The sequence below is a fragment of the Bidens hawaiensis genome, unplaced genomic scaffold, assembly GCF_021521415.1.
Source record: "Bidens hawaiensis isolate Kalapana, Puna unplaced genomic scaffold, B.hawaiensis_p1.1 tig00003983_1, whole genome shotgun sequence".
NCBI lineage: Eukaryota > Viridiplantae > Streptophyta > Magnoliopsida > Asterales > Asteraceae > Bidens > Bidens hawaiensis.
In genome coordinates, this window is record NW_027491231.1 from 2,215,739 (window position 1) to 2,232,513 (window position 16,775).

Genomic DNA, 16,775 nt, shown 5'->3' on the forward strand with positions numbered 1-16,775 from the left:
TTGCCCGGTTAGAAGCGATTCGATTGTTTTTGGCGTTTGCTGCTTTCAAAAAGATGAAGGTGTTTCAGTTGGATGTAAAGAGTGCGTTTCTTAACGGGAAAGTTGACGAGGTTGTGTATGTTGAGCAACCACCGGGTTTTCCTGACCCAGACTTTCCTGATCATGTATACAGGTTGAGCAAGGCGTTATATGGTTTACATCAGGCACCTCGTGCCTGGTATTCAACGTTATCGGACTACTTGCTGGAAAATGGTTTTGAAAGGGGTTTGATCGACAGTACGCTGTTTGTGAAGAGAGAAGGATGTGACTTCTTACTGGTTCAAGTCTACGTGGATGACATCATTTTTGCTGCATCAAGAATATCCATGTGTCAAGATTTTGAGGCTGTCATGAAGAAACGATTCGAGATGAGTGCTATGGGTGAACTAACTTTCTTTCTAGGATTGCAGGTTGATCAGAAGAAAGATGGAATGTTCATTCATCAAACAAAGTATGTTCATGATGTGCTGAAAAGATTCAAGATGGAGGACAGTTCTCCATATGACACTCCAATCTGCGTCAATCACAAATTGGGAGCTGAATCAGATGGTGACGCAGATGTGGACCCTACTCTGTATCGGGCGATAATAGGTTCTTTAATGTATTTAACTGCTTCTAGGCCTGATATAATGTTTTCTGTTTGTCTTTGTGCTCGCTTTCAGGCAAACCCAAAGGAATCTCACATGAAAGGTGTGAAGAGGATTTTGCGGTATCTCAAGGGCAAGCCGAAACTAGGATTGTGGTACCCAAAGGGAGGAGACGTTGAACTGGTGGCATATACTGATTCTGATTATGGAGGTTGTAATCAGAGTCGGAAGTCAACAACAGGAGGCTGTCAGTTTCTTGGAGGAAGATTAGTTTCCTGGCAGTGCAAGAAACAGACATCAGTCGCAATTTCAACTTGCGAAGCTGAATACATGGCAGCATCCAACTGCTGCTCTCAGGTTTTATGGATTCAGCAACAATTGCGCGACTATGGTCTGAATTTCTTACTCACTCCTATTTTAATTGATAACACTGCCGCCATCTCAGTAATTAACAATCCCGTGAAGCACAGTAAAACTAAGCATATTGACATTCGTCATCACTTCATACGGGATTGTGCTGAGAAGAAACTGATCAAGATCGAAAAAGTTGATACACTTGAAAATTTTGCTGACTTGTTTACAAAAGCGTTTGATAAATCCAGATTTCAAAACCTAATTGAACTAAATGGGATGATCAATCCCGAGTAACCATGTCTTTGTTTTTGATTTAAAAAAAAAAAAAAAAAAAAAAAAAAAAAAAAAAAAAAAAAATGAGTCTTTATTGCTTAAAATTAGTCGGTTACCTCGGTTTGATGGACATCTCCTCGGATATGTTTTGGTCCTTGTTTTCGACTTAGGAAATGAGGATAGCCATTAACCGGAAGACTGAAAGTAACTGGGGCAGTGTTGACATGTTTTTCTTTCAGTTGCTGAAAATTAGTCGGTCATTCTTAGTAAGAAGGACACATACTTGCATGTGGTCGGTCCAGCTGATCCAATGGATCTTCAGGATAGCCGTTTACCTGATGACTTTGACATGATTGGGGCAATTGAATTCAATACTTTATTTTGGGAAATGAAATTACTTTTCAAGTCTATTACTTCGTAAGAAGTTCTTTGCTGTGTTTAAAAGAAAATTGATCCACCCTTGGAAAATGATATATATACTGACTATGTGTGACTAACTAGTGAAGTTATTAAGCTTAAAAGGCTTTAGAACAGTCATTGTATGTCATGGTAATTTTAATGGTGCGTAAAAGTGTATGTGATACTAACCTAAATTTACTCGAATTTAATGTGGAAACTCCTTAAGAGTTTTGCATGTCTTCATACATATCTTTTCGAAGGATAGGCAGAAAAGCAACTACCCAGTCATACACGAGCCCGTGAGTGTTCTGATTCCCGTGAAGAAAGCATTTCAAGACACTGCAGTGATCCAGATTCGGGACTTGCAGTAGTTTAGTACTCCGATGAAAACTCTTATGTGTGATTAAAAAAAAAAAAAAAAAAAAAAAAAAAAAAAAAAAAAAAAAAAAAATGTACTTATGAGAAGTAGTGACAATAAACACGAGAACCGACACTTCTCAAGATTTCTCAAGTTTGGAGTAAGAAGAAAACGGGAAGCAGACAACGAGTATCTACAAGTTAATCAGACACTATGGGTCGAAGTCAATTCGGGGTGACCTGGGTATAGCCAAATACGCTTTGAGAATAGATAGAAGGCATCATTACCTCTGAGTTGTTGCCAACTTAAATTTTTGAGCTTAACTAAACCTTAATCCGTATCACAGAAACAATGAAAACCATTTAAGTTATTACATGCTTATAACCTGCTTCTCTATGTCATAATACAGCCAAACACGGATCCAAGTGACAGTCACGTAGTTAGTATGATTCCTGTTAGGATCTTTTCTAAAACATGGTGGTCCCCTGACTAGACTGAAATTTGATCCCTTATTTCGTTAAAATTTTATAAGTATTTTCTGTTTTTGTTGTTATATTTTTATTGTTGGTTACTGGGTCTTGATCATTTTTGTTTAACTCTTTTTGGTAACTTATAAGATATATTCAAGTTTTTTCAAACTGAAAGGGCTGTTTTTGTAATTATCGGGCGAAGTTGTTGAATCGGCGAAGTTGTACTTAACTTCGCTTAGGCGAAGTTAAGAATAACTTCGCCTGAACCAACTCAGCCCTATAAAAGGGGTTTTCTACAGTAAAATTTTTTATTAACTTTTTTTTTCCGGCGAACTTAAACCTCAAATCCTTCGGCGATCTTTATACTCAATCGTCTTTTCGATCTTGTGTTTCTTGTTACTATTATTCTTGTGGTATGTGTTATCACTTGTATCTTACCTCTCTCGTTCGTAATAGTTTACCCGGTTCGAGACCTTGGATCGTCGGTCTTTCAAAACCAAGTTTTTCCGACCCTTTGTTACGTGATCATGGACGAGCCTTACGTCTCAAATCCTTTGAAATATGTTGTTCTTCACTTATAAATCATCGATTTTGTCCGAAAATCATCGGACAAAATCGATTGAATCTGAACAGTCGCTGGTTCTGGTTATGGCGAAGTTAAGGTTTTGGCGAAGTTATCCTCAACCTCGCCAGTGGCTGAAGTTCGCCAATGACGAAGTTGTCCCCAACTTCGCCCTCGGCTTAAGTTCTCCAGTGGCGATGTTAACCGTAACTTCGCCAAGAATTTAACTTCGCCTATTTCAAATGCCTTATCAGTTTTCAGACGAACTTAAGGACGAAGCGAAGTTGTCTCCAACTTCGCCTCACCCTTGACTTCGCCTGTACTGGTTACCTCACAACTTCGCACTTGGTTCTATGCGAACTTGTGGAATACACTACTGCTCTCTAACTTGTCTTGTTTGGTGCAGATATGGCTGCTGTTGGAGGAACTGGTGGTAATGACGGTGATGACCAACGACAATTCTTTCCATCCCACAACCAATATATCACCTTAGATCCAGATGCACGAGGCTTAGATGATTTCAGGGAGATTATCACATTTCTCCAGCGATCAAGGATATTTCATGCTTTAACGACAACACTGCCCATCTCCCTGCCAAACATTGAGGACTTCTGGAAGACAGCTTACCTTGATTGCAGGGCTGAGCCTTCGGTGATACGAGCAACCGTAAATGGCCAAAACATACAATTCTCTTCTGAGGATATACGGTTGGCTCTGCAGTTCGGTGCAGAAACCAGAGATGACCCTACGGAATTCACAGCTCCTTTCCGTGATGGAGCATATTTGAGAATGGGTTATTCGGGTCCGCTGGGGGACTCACAAAGGAGGAAAGGCTTTCTGCTGGACCAATGGCGGTTCTTGATGCATGTGTTGATTGTTTGCATGTCCGGCAGGAAGGGAGGGACAGACGGAATGGGGGCAACGATGCAATCGGCTATGCTTGCGCTGACTTATAATCGCAGATACTCATTTAGTCAGATGATATTCTATGAGATTGATCGCCAAATACGGGCTGCGGCGCGCGAGCGATTCACTATGTATCCGCGCTTCTTGCAGATGATTATCAATCACATTGCTCCGTCTCTACCGCAAAGGCGCCCGATACGATTCGTTGAGTGTGTCACTAAGCGTATCTTCGCTCAGTGCAGGACGTCAAGCGCTCGGAGCAACCCTGAGCGTCGTCCCAGGCATACTCCTCTTTTCGGGTATCTAATTAACCCAGAGTATGTCCATGCAGGCGGGGATGAGTTCAGGGATCCCCAACCACATCAGGCGGCAGCACCTCATGCTGTATCAGCTGCGCCTGTTGTCACTTCTGCTGCTGTGCCAGCTACTTCATCGCAGGCTGTGTCTGCTGCTGCAAACATTGATCTGGATGCTGCCTTCAGTGGACACGGTCTGTTCGATATGGATCTCTCGGGTTCTCAGATTTTGGGTACTACCTCAGCGGCTACTTCGGTAGCTGAAACCGAGCTGGATGAAACATTTGCTGAGGCCAGACGGTTGTTGGTGACTCGGGAGAGGATATCGGGTAAGCGGCCGAGGGCTGTGGATGAGGATGAAGATGATGAAGATGAGGAAGAGGCAGTCCGACTTGTGCTGAAACGCTCACGTCGAGAACAACAAGGTATGGCCACTGGAGCGGGGGAGACTTCAAGGTTCGTACGATTTGCTCCGCCTGCCTTGTCAGGTATGTCTCTATTGCCTACTACTGCACAGGTTACTACGGTCGAGGCGTCGGCACCAGCAGTTGTGTCGCTACCACCCCAACTGGTTGATCCCCCGGTGGTAGTTGCACGCTTCGTCGACTCAACAATTACAACAACTGCAGGGTTACCTAGTGTACCACCTGCGGTCACTTCAGCTGCTACTTTTCCACCAACTCCAACGCCTGCTTCAGACTCTGAACGGATTGCTTCGCTGGAGCGTATTGTTGCTGTACAATCGAAGACCATTGACCGCCTGGTGGAAGCCAATCAAATCCAAGCCGCCCTCCTGGTAGAACACGGACGAACTATCGATGCCTTCAAGGAATTCTTGGCATCTCAGGGGGAGACGACTTGCAGGGGCGATGAGTTGAGGACAAAGAGACGACAAGATCATGACGATGATCCCAACGCACCTTCGGGTGCAGGTGGTGAGCTGCCAAGAACCTCTCAGGATCTTGGGGCTTCCACAGCTGAGGGGGAGTCAACTGATGCAGCGGGTGATGATGTTGTGGATGTTGATGACGATGCTGATGTTGAAGACGTCATCGATGCTTTGAAGGAGTTAGATGAGGAGGAGGTTGATGACTTTGTGAATGATGATGACGATGATGTGTTGCCCGTGGAGGAAATTGAAAGGATTGGAGAAAATATTGATGTGGTGAATGTGTTGGAAGAAGGAGAGATCGTGGATGACGCAGTGGAACATGAGATTCCAGCTGTTGAAAGAGCAGATTTGGGAGATGAGAATGTGGTAGATGATACGGTATGGGAGGAGCAACCAAATTGGAAAGAAGGGTGTGCTCAATGGTTTGTTAAAACTAAGAAGCCTGCAGTGCCAACAATGTTTAGAAAGACGTATAATATAAAGGGCTATGCAGAGTCGAAGAAAGGTATTATATGCTGGTTGTACGACAAAGAGTTGAAATTATTTGTGATCAAAAGGTACGACGGCATTCAATACTTTAAAAGATTATTGAGATCTCTAAACTCCCTACCGGAATGCGAGGTGAAAGAGTTAGCAAGACTGGGGCTAATTAACAGAAGTAACGATAATATGGCGAGAATTATTGAAAAGATCGTCTGGAAAGAAGCCATCAAAGACAAAAAGTTTGAACTGCTAAAGCCTCAGAAAGGAAGATTGATAGAAGATAAAGATAGGGGAATGAGGGCTGACGGAAAACCATGGATGGTTATGAAGTATAAACCAGTCCGACATCTGAAGGAAGTACCAATGAGAGTCATGCCCAAGAATGTCCTAACAGATCTGAAATGGTGGTATGTGGATTGCGAGACAGCTGAGGCGGTTATGGAAGATGAGGACGAACAAGAAGTTCTTCGGGTTTATGACCCGATGCATCTTGTTAATCTATCGCAGGCTGATCTGGAAGTGCTGAACAACAAGAAGATCTTCTACATTCCTGCTTGGAAGGATCAAGCGAGGAAATATCAAGGAGTTGTGTCGGTTTGTGTGAGAGAAGGGGCGCACGCGTGAAAGTGCAAGATTACAAGACTCAGAGATCAAGATATGAAGCTACTGCCAAGGGGGAGTCTGTTGGTACATGTTTGTCAGTAGTTCATAGTCTAGTATTTGTTATCGAGTCTGTAATATAGTTAATGGTTTGTTTATGTTTTGTTTTGTAAACTAGCGAAGTTATCAGCAAGTTCGCTATGGCGAACTTGCTGATTTAGCGAGGTTACTGACAACTTCGCCAGTGGCGAAGTTGTCGTGTTTAAATACACTGTTTCAGCCGAAACAGAAGAGGGAACGTGAGTTAGGGTTTTTGGTTACGCTTTGTTTCGTTTTGTTCTCTGTAACAGTGACCTACTGTCACGTGTTTAGTTATTCAATATAACGTGTTTACCTTATAGCTCGTGTTCATTGTTCGTGTATTCAATCTCTACAATATCTACACTCGTACCTATATACGCAGGGATTCCGCACCTGCGTTGTTAGAGATTTCCCGTGTACGATCCGCGCTCAGGAACCTACATTGGCCCGACCCAATGACGAAACCTCTACCTTTACCACTGCTCCCGCCACTGTTATTGCCTTCATTGTTCTCATTCTACTTCAGTTTGGGACAATCCTTCCTGAAATGACCCTCCTGACCACACTCAAAGCACCCTTTCGTTGTTGCAGGCTGTTTAGGAGCACCCTTAGCCGCTAGGTCTCCCCTACAGTCCTTGGCCTGATGACCCATTTTGTCGTATCACAGGCACTTGATACGGTCACATGGGCCAGCATGGTGATAGTTGCACTTGTTGCATTTCGGGTACTTTCCAGCATAGCCACTCGAACCCTGTCCGCCACCGTTGTTATTGTTGGAACCCTGATTATTGAAGTTCCTAGTGAGTTCGGGTTTACGGTGGTGTTGTTGCTGTGGGGGATTCGATGATGAGGACCTGGTGTTGTCAAACTTTCTCTTTCCATTCCTAGAGTTGATGCTGCTGTTGTCATTGCTTGTGTTATCACGGGTTTTGGAGGTGGAACCTCTAGGTGGTAACGCACCTTGTGCCACTGCTTGGTCCGTCAGTTTGTGGGCTATTCGGATCGCTTGCTGAATTTTAGCCGGTTTGGAAGACGTCACCATACCCTGAATCTAGGGTACCAAACCATCGATATACATCTCGATTCTCTTACTCGGCGGATCAACCATCCGCGGACACATCACCGCCAGTTCGTGGGAACGGGTGGTGTAGGCTTCAATCTTAGAACCTACCATCTTTAACGCCCAAGATTCCGATTACGGCTTCGAGATTTCCTCTCTAGGACAATACTCTCCTCGCATCATGTTCTTGAATTCTTCCCAGTTCATAGCATTTGCCAATTCCAACCCAAGAATTTGCACATTAGAGTTCCACCAGGTGAGGGCGCAATCTTGCAATGTTCCAGCAGCAAACTTGACCCTGCTGGCTGGTGGATCGTTACACATCTCGAAAGCTGACTCTGCCTTCTCGGCCCAACGCAGGAAACCTATGGCTCCCTCAGTTCCGTCAAATGAATTAGGCTTGCAGTCTAGGTAGTTCTTGAAAGTACAGACTCCGGCTTGACCTCTGGCTTGATTCTGAACGTGCGCAGCTAGAGCTGCCGCCGCATAGTCATTCAGTAGGGTTTGGAGTTCTGCTACGGTTAGGTTAATGTTACCCGCGACCATGACCAGCGTTTCTTCCAGACATCTAGGTGTTATCATCCTGAGATGTCGTCGCCTGAGAACACGTCCGAGTGTGCATCCTCCTCAGTATCTTCCTCGGGTTCTTCCTCAGGTTCTTCTGCATCAGGGGCAATCTGCGCCCCTAGTGTGTCGCAGCGGGCTAGAGCTGTCGCTGCAAGGGCTCTTGCACTAAAAATTTGGTCACGCAAATCTATCATCTCTGCTTGCATTTTGTTCATTATCTTCATTTGCTGAACATGAGCATCCTGAACTTCCTTCATGGCTTCGGTCAGGAAGGAAATTCTCTCTCGGACATCGATTCCATTCTCTATCAATTCTCTCACGTTTGCTCTAGTCGAGTGCATAATGTCAACCTCACGCTCTAAACAAGAAACGAGGGCTGCGAAAGCGAGCTCCATCGGGAGTGTCAGGGGTGGTAGCGTTTTGAAGGATGTAGGACAACCTGGGAGAGGTAGCGGTGGAACTTTCACATAGTAAACGATCCACACGACTAGACTCGGGGTACCAACTCCAGTGACCATTGTCCTCGTACACGTCTCCAGATGGGCGATACCTCTTCGGTGCGGGGGCTACTAGTGTCGGGACTACTCGGGGTGGTGATGAGTTGGGAAGATGCGGTTCCTTTCCAGGGGTGTGAGACATCGGGTCGGATGATGATGATGATGGCGTCGACATCCTTACAGGATAAGTCGTGTATGGGTTACGCGCGTACGAATGAATGAGGTTAAGAGATAAAGAAAATGAGTAACTAAATATATATCATATCTATATACTTATATGCAGTGCGTAAGATCATAATTAATGGGTCGTTGCGGTTATAGTCTAGTATGCATGCAATTCTAGTTCGCTATAACCAATGGCTTTGATACCAATCTGTCACACCCTCAAAATCCACTAAAGGAGTTTTACCGTTAGAGAGTGTGATCTAACAGGATCGGAATCATTAGTTATAATCAAACACAAAAAATAAAGTTTTCATACAACCAAGACATCAAGTCTTAAGTAAAAATGCGGAAGCGTAAATCGTAAACCAAAACAGTGCGCCACACAGGACGACTTAAAAACACAAGTTGTCAAGACAGAAATAAAAAGCAGTTTTTAAAACAATGATGTTTAGCGAATGCATGTCCTAAACCGCGCGCCACCGCCTTGGCTACCTGAGAATAACATACTAAAAGTATCAACACAGGGTTGGTGAGTTCACAAGTTTATATAAATAAAACGTTTGCGTTTGCGTTTACGTTTTGCGTTTGCGTTTGCGTTTGCATCACCAGATAGTGTTAAGTCAATTTATATATCAATAGGTAGCTAACCTATCAACAAGTATTACTAAGTGTTCGACACCGAAGCTGACTGTTTATCAATTGCCTTGCCACCATGTCAACCACGACCATGGTAATGTGTTAGCCAAAATTACATCCACTCGACCTACAGTCGAGTTTAGAGTTGGGTGGGGTTTGTCAAACCCAGTAGTACTACTCAACAGTGACTCGCTATTATCCAAATATTAACCGGTTCGATGTTATGAAGGACTTTAGTTGGTTTGTTTGCCACTTATCCTTACAAGTGATATATAAAAACTAACAAAATCTACAGCGTTGGAGTATGTTATCTCCCCCAAATAAAAGCGTTTAAAAAGAGTAAAAAGGGGACGTGAAACTCACTGTTTACGAAGAATTCAAAAACAAATCCGAGAGATGCGCGTCAAAGAAAATCCTTACTAGTGCTCTAAACAAAAATGAGATTCTCTAAGTATTTAAACTACTATTGAGTCTCTAGACTCGGCACATAATACCTCTGCATGAGATACGTTTCGTGTTTCGTTTGTGAATTATGTGTGACTCGACAAACACATTGGTGACACATTACATGTGTATACAACTACTTAAGCATCAAATACTAACATTGTACATTACTAGTAAATTATCTCCCCACAAGGGCAATTTAGTCAAAACATGGCAATTATCTATTAGCAAACACGTTTCATGTATTTTCACATAGTTCAGCAGCTAGTTTTATCAAGACAGATTTCTACTTGAAAGATTACTCTATTCAACATATCATAACATATCAATTAATTCACCAAACATCGTCACAAAAGCACACATGAGTTATGTTTCCAGAACTATTTTTATTGTATTTTTATTCCACATAGTTTTCTCACAAAGACCAAAACATTACAGTAAACTCACAGCAGTCAAAATCGTGCGCAACAGAATGATATTTGTTATTCCCGTTAAATGGTAATTCCAATCAATGCAAGACCAATTGGGTTAGCATCTTCACTCAAAATTTTAACTTCCAGAAGTGGAACCAACCAATTTGGTCTTGTAGTTTATGAGATATGATAATTTCAAAACAGCCTAACAGCAGGTCTCCCAAATCAGCCTTGCACAACAGTTTTGTAAAATAATAAAAACAAACTTTTATACGTTCAAAAATTACAAACTAGGACTTCTCAGAAACTAGACTCGACCTAGTATATTATAGAATCAACAATCGCATCAAAACATAATATTAACATCGAGTTACAGTCGTCCAAACACGAATTCAATAATCTGTCCAGCATAAGTTTTCATCAAAACTCAACATACAATTAACCTATGACTAACAATCATGCATGTAAACCCTAGTTCATCAACAAACAACATTTTTAGCACCTAGGGTTTATGATTGCAGATTTAATCATGCAATTAAATCAATGAAATAGACTAGATATGATATAATTTACCTAGCTAGCTCATTGATTCCTTCAAAGAAACTTGAAAAGAGATTGTATGTGTGTGTGTGTGTTCTTGCTTTCGGCCGTCCAAAGGGAGAGGGAGAGGGGAGCCGATTGATTAAGGGGGAGGGGAGGGAGTTTAGGGTTTTATTAATATTATAATATTAAGTATGTTTCACAAAGGCCCCTCTACTTTTAGTTATTCAATTTCTAGTGTAAACAATAACTCTTGTCTCTTGTGTTTAGTATTACACATAACTTATCAAGTAATATATAGATTAACACATAATTATCAAGTATTTGTTGTTTTGATATTTGTCATTTGTTCACCAATGGTTTGAGTCGATTTGTGTGCGTTTCGGTGCAATCCCGAAAGACTACATGTGTAGTGATTGTCAAGCGTCATTTAAAACCCTAGTTTAAATGTAAAGAGATGTGCGTTATAGTTCAAGTGATCTTAAGTTTGAATTGACGGAGTTCGGATTAACGGAGTTAACCTGAAATTGACGAGTGTCACACTTGCAAGTTCACCGATCCAGAAATCGACGACCTCCGACCACTTTTTCCGGCCAACACCATTTTCCGACCCTTCAAGTTGATAGCTTGCAGCGACTGTGTGCTGAAGAACTGGGTTTGCTTCATCGACTGTGTGCTGAAGAACTGAGTTTGCTTTCTAGCCCAGCCGTTTCTAATAGGCTTTCGATATCCCTTTCATGACTTCACCCGAAGCTTCTTCACTTTGACCGGAATCAGTTATACCCAAGCTATGCCCATGTTATGGAGGATCCTTCGTACTGTCGAAAGGATAATCGACGAAGAAGGCGTTCAATTTGGCTTGTCGGAGTTATTGTACCTGTACACCTTGGCTACTCACGATTCCAAGCGCTTCATTTTTAAATCAATACCTCATCAACCGATCCCCATTTCAAAGGTTACCCAGAATGGTCCCTTTAGGAAAAACCAATTTTTCTTCGTGAAAAGGGATTCAATCCCGGGTGGATCTGATTTACCCAAAAGATGGATACTGAAGGGTAGGATCCGGGATCCTTAGGTAACACCGGTAGGATACTTGATTCTTTTACTAACACTTTATTTTTCTTGTATAGTTGACAACTTTGCCCTGTTATCTGAACTTCCTGGAGTCGAGGAGAGGGTCAAGAAATTCTTTGCACTGGACACTGATATTAGGACCTTTCAAGCCAAGTTCATAGTAGGTTTTCAAGAATCAAACTCAGAGTCAATCAACAACATGTCAAGTAAGTATTTTTATAACTAAGTTTAATATTAATTGAAAACTTATCTGTGAATCATTGCTTGTTGGTGCCCAGAAGTCTGGCAAATCTGCATCCAAGTTCTCCCTCAAAGACATCGACTGCATTCTCGTGAAGAAAGAGACTCCGAAGTCACCCCAATGCACGAGCCACGCCCAGTCACAACCCGAGCCAAGTCAGGAAAAGGAAGAATAGATCAGAAACTGAGAACCCTTTTGACGTCGAGAAACAGCTTCTCGAGATGCTCATTGCGGTAAGGATCCTTGATCCTAATAGCCTTTATCCATGAATCAAGTATTCTTCCAATTTTGTCCCGTTTTCTTTTATTGACCGTGAGCTCCACCAGAAGTCACCAAGAGAAGAAAGTTGAAGATTACGAGGAAACTCTTGCTGGGATGAGGTCCATAGCCACTGCGAAGGGCAAGGCACTCGCTAAGATGACCAAGGAGAAGAAGCAAGCCGGGGATCATGCATCCACAGTTGTGGTTCAGATACAGGATGAGATAACCCGAGCTACCAACGAGGCGAAGATCTGGGCAGCCAAATCAGTTCTCCAGGTAAGAATCAAGTTGGTTAATGAAGCCAATGATCCTGCATTCGACAAATCCTCGTGGGACATAGCGCCGTGGAAACAATCTTTGGCGGAATTGGGCGGAGGAGAGGATGAGGCAGTTGAGAGCACTGAGACTGCTGCTGGAGCTCAGGAGACCGCGATGACGGACACGAGGAAGGATGAGACTACTGTAAAGGATGCAACAAAGGCGGGTAATAAAGGATGAAAGAGACATGGCCAGAGCCCGTTTTTTATCTGCTTGTTTGTGTTTTTAAGGATATTTGATCATGGTCTGTAATAACCAATAGTAATTAGGATAAAGGATCTATGTTCCTTAAGACAATTTCAGGGGTAGCAATGGTGGAGGGATCTCTGTTTGTAGGGATGAAGCCTTTGATGCCCCTGTCTTTATTTCCCTGCACTTTATGAACAGTCAGTAACACCTGCTTAACCCGAGTGGATAGTCCTTCTTTTGAATGGTGAAATCCGGGTTAAGGATTTTGGGTAAGTCCAGGTGACTTATTACTAATAACAAGTTAAAACTTTTGTCTATACGTGTATTATTTATTATTCCGAAAATATATATGTAGTAGTCTAAAATTTATTAGTAATTTTGAAATACAGTTTCAAGGATATATTATCCTTATAAAAATAGGTTAAGAATCCTGGATCATTACATCAATAAAAATATAAGAATCAAAACCAAACAAACATAATTTGATAAACTGAAATCATACCATAAGGTCTGATTAGACCTAAATTACTATTTTGGATAAAAATCAGCTAAGGATAATGTATCCAAATCCGTAAAGTGAGGTATAGTGATATGCTAATAACAATGAATATAATAACGAAAATGGAATGAACACCGAGATTTGGTACGAGGAAAAACCCTTTGATCGTGTTCAGATCAAAAGAAAAAAACCCCGGGTGAGACAACTCGTGATCACCAATTTATTAATATTAAAAAAGGGTTACAATGGTTGTGAAGATTAGATCGATGTTACAATAATCGCTAACGTGTATAGAGAGAATAGTGAGTTTTGCTCTAAGTGTGTGAGTATATCAGTGATGATTCTAATCGATCATATCTCGATGTTTATAAAGAAAAAAAATACAAAAATAAGTCCTATCTATTGGCCACTATTCCACTACTCTTCCAACGTTCATTGACCACGTGCTGGTAGCTTCCAGTAGCGAAATTTAAGGTGGACCAAGTCATATAGCCGTTACTTCTGTTGAATAATAACCTACACACATGAAACAATTGTTAATTATATTCACCTCTGAGGATCCTTGATCTTTGACATGGTTTTGGAGCTCTTCGGGAGGATAACTGATCCAGACATATCTTCAAGGATAATATATCCTCAGCAGAGAAAATATCAGCCCTAACAATTGCCCCCAAAATGGCGGGTGATAGTGGAACACAGCTGTCATTTTGAAATTCAAACTTCTACGAAAACTGGATGATGGGACGGTTTGCCAGAAATAATTACCATTCAGCCCTTGAGTTAATGATAACCGTCTATATATGCCGTCCTATATCTTTCTTATAATCACATATCCAAGCGACGCATCGGGTATCCATCTCTTTCTTCTTTCATTTTCTTTGATAATAATGTCTATCACTTCATCTTCTTTGCCTCCTTCTAAACCTTCCGAGCAATCTTCCGATGACTCTTAGTTGTCGGAGATGGAGCCACAATGCCTCATAGCTAACCGTTCTATCGAGATTTGCTAACTCACGGATCCCGAGGTTGACGAGTTCCGTTCGTTGTTTCCACCGAAAAGCTTATTCCGACCGTACGAATCCAGCATCCGCTGTGATGTATACTCCAAAATCTGGGTGTGTTTTATGGCTTGTCCGTTCCTGATCGGCTACAGTTATCCGTTTCCCCCCTTTACTCAAAGCTTCTTCGATTCCACCGGCATATCCTACATACAGGCTATGCCTATGGTTTGGAGGATTCTCAGTACCATAGAAAGGATTATTGAGTATGAGAAAGTCGACTTCGGCCTTCAAGAACTGTCCCATCTTTACACACTTACTACCCATGGTCCTGCCCGATTCGTTTTAAAATCCAAGCCTCGACAACCCCACCCGATCTTGAAAGTCACTATAAATGATTCCTTCTGGAGGAATCAGTTTTTCTTTGTAAAGCGTGACTCCATACCTGGGGGGAATGACCTTCCTTCAAAGTGGGTTAGAAAGGGTAGGATCTTGGATCCTTAAAAATAGTAGGATCCTTGATGCTTTAAATTTAACTCCGAGTCTTCTTTTTGTTTGCAGTTAAGAACTTTGCTTCTTTGGCGAAATTACCTGGAACAGAGGAAAGAACAAAACGGTTCCTAGTACTGGATACCGAAGTTAGAACATTTCAATCCCGATTCATCAAAGCTTTCTGCGAGATCTCCTCGAATTCGAATATGTCAAGTAAGTTTATTGAAAATATTTAAATAAATAACACCGTATAGAGTACTTATCTGTTAACCGGATTTATGTAGGTGCTAAGAAGTCCCAAAAGTCCGCTAGCAAGTTTTCTCTGGAATACATTGACAGCATGCTCACTCCTCAAGATGTTAAGAAAGAAATTCTCAAAACGGCTACCAGTTCCGAGACCAAGACTGCGACGACAAGAGCTAAGTTCGCTTCTTCTAAAAGAAAGAGGTCCGCTGATCCCGAAACCCATTATGATACAGTCCTCTCTGTAAGTATCTTGCATCCTGATATTTTGAATTTAAGGATCCAATATCCTTCTAATCCTGATTACATGGTTGTACACAGGCTATGAATGCTTTCAAAGAGCATTATGAAAAGATCATCAGTCAGATGAGTGAGAAGCTGTCAGGCTTAGGGAAAGCCGTGGTTTTCAAGGACAAAGCCATGATTCAACTCTCCAAGGACAAAAAGCAGTTGGAGGATAAGCTATCCTTAGCGGAAACTCAGCACCAAGAGGCAGTGAAGCAAGCTACAGACGAGGCTAAGGTGTGGGCCGCTAGGTCGGTGTTTCAAGCACGATTAAGATGGCGAAGGAAGCCGGTGATCCTGCTTTTGACAAGACGACCTGGGATGTGAAAAAGTGGGAGACTGCCTTGGAGGCTCTTGGTGGCGAAGACGATGAGGAGATGGCTGAGGGAACTGAGGATGGAACCAGTGGTGTCAAGGAGGTGGCTGAAGCCGGTGATGGAGAAGGTGCTGCTGAGGGTGAAGATGCAGCATAAGTGGGCGATGAAGGACATAAAAGACAAGGCCCGAGCCCACTTTTTTGTGTTTTGTGTTGATGTTTTTAAGGATAACTTGGTTTGTAATAAACAATAGTAAGTAGGGTTTAAGGATCACTGATCCTCAAGACAATTTCCAGGGGTACCGAAGGTGGATGGATCCTCTGTTTGTGGAGACGAAGCCTTTGGTGCCTCTGATGTTTATTTTTCTGCACTTAAGAACAATTAGTAACACCTGTTTAACCCGGGTGGATGGTCCATCTTTTTGTATGGTGAAATCCGGGTTAAATATTTTGGTAAGTCCAGGTGACTTATGCTTAATAATATGAAAATTTTAACTATCTATTTGTTATTTGTTATTTCAAAACTTTGTTTGATATATCTTTAGCTTTGTTGAAAGTTTTGAGAAATATTTTTAAGCAATATTTTTAGGATAAAATATCCCTACGAGAAATATTTAGGAGAGAATATTCTTAAAGAACAAACCATATGATAGAGTATCCTTAAAAATTGATAAAAGTTATTATAATAGAATATACTTAGAGGGATAACCCTTTAAATTAAAACGTTTAAAAATATTGCAACTAAGACAGTGTAAATTCGTTAATAGAAACCATACCAGAAGGTCTAAGTAGACCTAAGTTACCATAAGTATGGATCCTTCTGTGATCCTAGTAGAAGCAATTTAGGGATTTTGAATCCTTAAGTCTTGACCTTCATACTTGAACTTAGAAAATCTGTTGCAAAGAACTTTTAACGTTAACTGGGATTAAACCCATTAAACTGGGGCGAGCCCAAATAATAAATTGGGGACAAGCCCGTGCAACTGGGGACAAGCCCGTGAAACTGGGGACAAGCCCATGAAACTGGGGATAAGCCCAAAACTGGGGACAAGCCCAAATACGGATGTTAACTAGGGACTCGCCCAAACCGGGATTTATCCCAAATGTAAGATAATGTGAAAACGTTATACCGGTGGTATGGTATGTCTATCATAAATCGTAGGATCCTCCATTTAGCCGAAGACAACGAAATTGTCAGCCACTAAACGTGTACTGGTCCCGCTGCCCCAAACTATAC